This window comes from Phalangium opilio, unplaced genomic scaffold (assembly GCF_054372755.1).
Source record: "Phalangium opilio isolate 3A_F unplaced genomic scaffold, DU_Popi_V2 ptg001421l_1, whole genome shotgun sequence".
NCBI classification, from domain to species: Eukaryota; Metazoa; Arthropoda; class Arachnida; order Opiliones; family Phalangiidae; genus Phalangium; species Phalangium opilio.
Window position 1 is genome coordinate 2,400,882 of NW_028324258.1, and position 6,296 is coordinate 2,407,177.

Here is a 6,296-nt window from a genome sequence, read left to right on the forward strand (position 1 = left end):
GCAAACCATTGAGCCACGGAAGCTCAGAAATTAAATGGTTGTCAAGTATTGTGGAAAAGTTTTGACTTTTTACGCTACATCTGAGACCCCACAACACCGCTTCCTGGATGTCTCGAACCACCAACCTATTGGTTAACAGCCGAACGCGCAAACCATTGAGCCACGGAAGCTCAGAAATTAAATGGTTGTCAGGTATTGTGAAAACGTTATGACTTTTCACGCTACATCTGAGACCCCACAACACCTCTCTAGGGTGGGCTCGAACGACCAATCTTTCGGTGAACAGCTGAACGCGCTAACCATTGCGCCACGGAAGCCCATAAATTAAATGTTCGTCAGGTTTTGTGTAAAAACTTTTACTTTTTTTCGTTACATCTGAGACCTCACAACACCGCTCCCGGGTGGGCTCGAACCACCAACCTATTGGTTAACAGCCGAACGCGCTAACCATTGAGCCACGAAAGCTCAGAAATTAAATGGTTGTCAGGTATTGTGAAAACGTTATGACTTTTCACGCTACATCTGAGACCCCACAACACCTCTCTAGGGTGGGCTCGAACGACCAATCTTTCGGTTAACAGCTGAACGCGCTAACCATTGCGCCACGGAAGCCCAATAATTAAATGTTCGTCAGAATTTGTGGAAAAACTCTTACTTTTTTCGTTACATCTGAGACCTTACACCACCGCCCTCGGGTGGGCTCGAACCACCAACCTTGTGAATAACAGCTCAGCGCGCTAACCATTGCCCCACGAAGGCCCAAAAATTAAATGGTCGTCAGGTATTGTGGAATAACTTTGGCTTTGTACGTTACATTTGAGATCCCACAACACCGCTCCCGGGTGGGCTCGAACCACCAACCTATTGGTTAACAGGCGAACGCGCTAAACATTGAGCCGAGAAAGCTCAGAAATTAAATGGTTGTCACGTATTGTGGAAAAGTTTTGACTTTTTACGCTACATCTGAGACCCCACAACATCTCTCTTGGGTGGGCTCGAACCACCAACCTTTCGGTTAACAGCCGAACGTGCTAACCATTGCGCCACGGAAGCCCAAAAATTAAATGGTCGTAAGGTATTGTGGAAAAACTTTCGCTTTTTACGTTACATTTGAGACCCCACAACACCGCTTCCTGGAGGTCTCGAACCACCCACCTATTGGTTAACAGCCGAACGCGCAAACCATTGAGCCACGGAAGCTCAGAAATTAAATGGTTGTCACGTATTGTGGAAAAGTTTTGACTTTTTACGCTACATCTGAGACCCCACAACACCTCTCCCGGGTGGTCTCGAACCACCAACCTTTCGGTTAACAGCTGAACGCGCTAACCATTGCGCCACGGAAGCCCATAAATTAAATGTTCGTCAGGTTTTGTGTAAAAACTCTTACTTTTTTTCGTTACATCTGAGACCTCACAACACCGCTCCCGGGTGGGCTCGAACCACCAACCTATTGGTTAACAGCCGAACGCGCTAACCATTGAGCCACGAAAGCTCAGAAATTAAATGGTTGTCAGGTATTGTGAAAACGTTATGACTTTTCACGCTACATCTGAGACCCCACAACACCTCTCTAGGGTGGGCTCGAACGACCAATCTTTCGGTTAACAGCTGAACGCGCTAACCATTACGCCACGGAAGCCCAATAATTAAATGTTCGTCAAAATTTGTGGAAAAACTCTTACTTTTTTCGTTACATCTGAGACCTCACAACAGCGCCCTCGGGTGGGCTCGAACCACCAACATTGTGAATAACAGCTGAGCGCGCTAACCATTGCCCCACGAAGGCCCAAAAATTAAATGGTCGTCAGGTATTGTGCAAAAACCTTGACTTTTTACTTCACATCTGAGACGTAACAAACACCGCTCCCGGATGGGCTCGAACCACCAACCTATTGGTTAACAGCCGAACGCGCAAACCATTGAGCCACGGAAGCTCAGAAATTAAATGGTTGTCAAGTATTGTGGAAAAGTTTTGACTTTTTACGCTACATCTGAGACCCCACAACACCTCTCTTGGGTGGGCTCAAACCACCAACCTTTCGGTTAACAGCCGAACGTGCTAACCATTGCGCCACCGAAGCCCAAAAATTAAATGGTCGGCAGGTAATGTGGAAAAACTTTGGCTTTTTACGTCACATCTGAGACCTCACAACACCGCTCTCGGATGGGCTCGAACCACCAACCTTTCGATTAACAGCCGAACGCGCTAACCATTGCGCCACGGAAGCCCAAAAATTAAATGGTCGTAAGGTATTGTGGAAAAGTTTTCACTTTTTACGCTACATCTGAGACCCCACAACACCTCTCTTGGGTGGTCTCGAACCACCAACCTTTCGGTTAACAGCCGAACGCGCTAACCATTGCTCCACGGAAGCCCAAAAATTAAATGGTCGTCAGGTATTGTGGAAAAACTTTGGCTTTATACGTTACATTAGAAATCCCACAACACCGCTCCCGGGTGGGCTCGAACCACCAACCTATTGGTTAGCAGCTGAACGCGCTAACCATTGCGCCACGGAAGCCCATAAATTAAATGTTCGTCAGGATTTGTGTAAAAACTCTTACTTTTTTCGTTACATCTGAGACCTCACAACACCGCTCCCGGGTGGGCTCGAACCACCAGTCTTTTGAATAGCAGCTGAACGCGCTAACCTTTGCGCCACGGAAGCCCAAAAATTAAATGGTCGTCAGGTATTGTGGAAAAACCTTGACTTTTTACTTCACATCTGAGACCCTACAACACCTATCCAGGGTGGGCTCGAACCACCAGCCTATTCGTTAACAGCCGAACGCGCTAACCATTGAGCCACGGAAGCTCAGAAATTAAATGGTTGTCAGGTATTGTGGAAAAGTTATGACTTTTTACGCTACATCTGAGACCCCACAACACGTTACATTCGAGCCCGCGCGGGAGCGGAGTAGTGAGGTCTCAGATGTAACGTAAAAAGTCAAGGTTTTTCCTCAATACCTGACGAACATTTAATTTTTGGGCTTCCGTGGCGCAATGTTTAGCGCGTTCGGCTTTTAACCGAAAGTTTGGAGGTTCGAGCCCATCCGGGAGCGGTGTTGTGAGGTCTCAGATGTAACGTAAAATGTCAAAGTTTTTCCACAATACCTGACGATCATTTAATTTTTGGGCTTCCGTGGCGCAATGTTTAGCGCGTTCGGCGGTAAACTGAAAGGTTGGTGGTTCGAGCCCATCCGGGAGCGGTGTTGTGAGGTTTCAGATGTGACGTAAAAAGTCAAATTTTTCCACAATACCTGACGACCACATAAATTTTGGGCCTCCGTGGCGCCATGGTTAGCACGCTCAGCTGTTATTCAAAAGGTTGGTGGTTCGAGCCCACCCGGGAGCGGTGTTGTGAGGTCTCAGATGTGAGGTAAAAAGTCAAAGTTTTTCCACAATACCTGACGATCATTCAATTTTTGGGCTTCCGTGGCGCAATGGTTAGCGCGTTTGGCTGTTAACAGAAAGGTTGGTGGTTCGAGCACACCTGGGAGCGGTGCTATGAGGTCTCAGATGTTACGTAAAAAGTCAAAGTTTTTCCACAATACCTGACGACCATTTAATTTCAGAGCTTCCGTGGCTCAATGGTTAGCGCGTTCGGCTTTTAACCGAAAGTTTGGTGGTTCGAGCCCATCCGGGAGCGTTATGTGAGGTCTCAGATGTAATGTAAAAAGTCAGATTTTTTCCACAATACCTGACGATCATTTAATTTTTGGGCTTCCGTGGCGCAACGGTTAGCGCGCTTAGCTGTTATTCAAAAGGTTGGTGGTTCGAGCCCGCGCGGGAGCGGAGTAGTGAGGTCTCAGATGTAACGTAAAAATTCAAAACTTTTCCACAATACGTGATAACCATTTACTTTATGAGCTTTCGTGGCTCAATGGTTAGCGCGTTCGGCTGTTAACCAATAGGTTGGTTGTTCGAGCTCACCCGGGAGCGGTGTTGTTAGGACTCAGATGTGACGTAAAAAGTCAAAGTTTTTCCAAAATACCTGACGACCATTTAAATTTTGGGCTTCGGTGGCGCAAGGGTTAGCGCGCTCAGCTGTTATTCAAAAAGTTGGTGGTTCGAGCCCACCCGGGAGCGGTGTTGTGAGGTCTCAGATGTGACGTAATAAGTCAAGGTTTTTCCACAATACCTGACGATCATTTAATTTTTGGGCTACCGTGGCGCAATGGTTAGCGCGTTCGGCTTTTAACCGAAAGTTTGGTGGTTCGAGCCCATCCGGGAGAGGTGTTGTGGGGTCTCAGATGTAGCGTAAAAAGTCAAACATTTTCCACAATACGTGACAATCATTTTATGTTCTGAGCTTCCGAGGCTCAATGGTTAGCGCGTTCGGTTGTTAACCAATAGGTTGGTGGCTCGAGCCCATCCGGGAGCGGTGTTGTGACGTCTCAGATGTGACGTAAAAAGTCAAGGTTTTTCCACAGTACCTGACGACCATTTAATTTTAGGGCTTCCGTGGCGCAATGGTTAGCGCGTTCAGCTGCTATTAAAAAGACTGGTGGTTTGAGCCCTCCCGGGAGCGGTGTTGTGACGTCTCAGATGTAACGTAAAATGTCAGAGTTTTTCCACAATATCTGACGAACATTTAATTTTTGGGCTTCCGTGGCGCAATGGTTAGCGCGTTCAGCTGCTATTCAAAAAGACTGGTGGTTTGAGCCCTCCCGGGAGCGGTGTTGTGGGGTCTCAGATGTAGCGTAAAAAGTCAAATATTTTCCACAATACGTGACAACCATTTAATTTCTGAGCTTCCGTGGCTCAATGGTTAGCGCGTTCAGCTTTTAACCAATAGGTTGGTGGTTCGAGCCCATCCGGGAGCGGTGTTGTGGGATCTCAAATGTAACGTAGAAAGCCAAAGGTTTTCCACAATACCTGACGACCATTTAATTTTTGGGCTTCCGTGGCTCAATGGTTAGCGCGTTCGGCTGTTAACCGAAAATTTGGTGGTTCGAGCCCATCCGGGAGCGGTGTTGTGAGGTCTCAGATGTGAGGTAAAAAGTCAAAGTTTTTCCACAATACCTGACGACCATTTAATTTTTGAGCTTCCGTGGCGCAAAGGTTAGTGCGTTCGGCTGTTAACCAATAGGTTGGTGGTTCGAGCCTACCCGGGAGCGGTGTTGTGGGATCTCAAATGTAACGTAGAAAGCCAAAGGTTTTCCACAATACCTGACGGCCATTTAATTTTTGGGCTACCGTGGCGCAATGGTTAGCGCGTTCAGCTGCTATTAAAAAGACTGGTGGTTTGAGCCCTCCCGGGAGCGGTGTTGTGACGTCTCAGATGTAACGTAAAATGTGAGAATTTTTCCACAATACCTGACGAACATTTAATTTTTGGGCTTCCGTGGCGCAATGGTTAGCGCTTTCAGCTTTTAACCGAAAGGTTGGTGGTTCGAGCCCACCCGGGAGAGGTGTGGTGGGTCTCAGATGTAGCGTAAAAAGTCAACGCTTTTCCACAATACGTGACAACCATTTAACTTCTGAGCTTCCGTGGCTCAATAAGTAGCGCGTTCGGTTGTTAACCAAATGGTTGGTGGTTCGAGCCCATCCGTGAGCTGTGTTGTGAGGTCTCAGATGTGACGTAATTAGTCAAAGTTTTTCCACAATACCTGACGACCATTTAATTTCAGAGCTTCCGTGGCTCAATCGTTAGCGCGTTCGGCTTTTAACCGAAAGTTTGGTGGTTCGAGCCCATCCGGGAGCGTTATGTGAGGTCTCAGATGTAACGTAAAAAGTCAGATTTTTTCCACAATACCTGACGATCATTTAATTTTTGGGCTTCCGTGGCGCAACGGTTAGCGCGCTTAGCTGTTATTCAAAAGGTTGGTGGTTCGAGCCCGCGCGGGAGCGGAGTAGTGAGGTCTCAGATGTAACGTAAAAATTCAAAACTTTTCCACAATACGTGATAACTATTTACTTTATGAGCTTTCGTGGCTCAATGGTTAGCGCGTTCGGCTGTTAACCAATAGGTTGGTTGTTCGAGCTCACCCGGGAGCGGTGTTGTTAGGACTCAGATGTGACGTAAAAAGTCAAAGGTTTTCCGAAATACCTGACGACCATTTAAATTTTGGGCTTCCGTGGCGCAATGGTTAGCGCGCTCAGCTGTTATTCAAAAAGTTGGTGGTTCGAGCCCACCCGGGAGCGGTGTTGTGAGGTCTCAGATGTGACGTAATAAGTCAAGGTTTTTCCACAATACCTGACGATCATTTAATTTTTGGGCTACCGTGGCGCAATGGTTAGCGCGTTCGGCTTTTAACCGAACGTTTGGTGGTTCGAGCCCATCCGGGAG

At 47.3% G+C, this 6,296-nt stretch overlaps 2 non-coding genes across 2 annotated transcripts; one reads left to right on the forward strand and one right to left on the reverse strand.

Annotated features, from left to right (window-relative positions):
* Positions 1-2,452: 2,452 nt before the first annotated feature.
* On the reverse strand, positions 2,453-2,525 carry TRNAS-GCU (transfer RNA serine (anticodon GCU)). Its single transcript has one exon. It is a non-coding gene; the product is annotated as a tRNA-Ser (tRNA).
* A 615-nt stretch (positions 2,526-3,140) lies between these two features.
* On the forward strand, positions 3,141-3,213 carry TRNAY-GUA (transfer RNA tyrosine (anticodon GUA)). The gene has a single exon. It is a non-coding gene; the product is annotated as a tRNA-Tyr (tRNA).
* Positions 3,214-6,296: the final 3,083 nt, after the last annotated feature.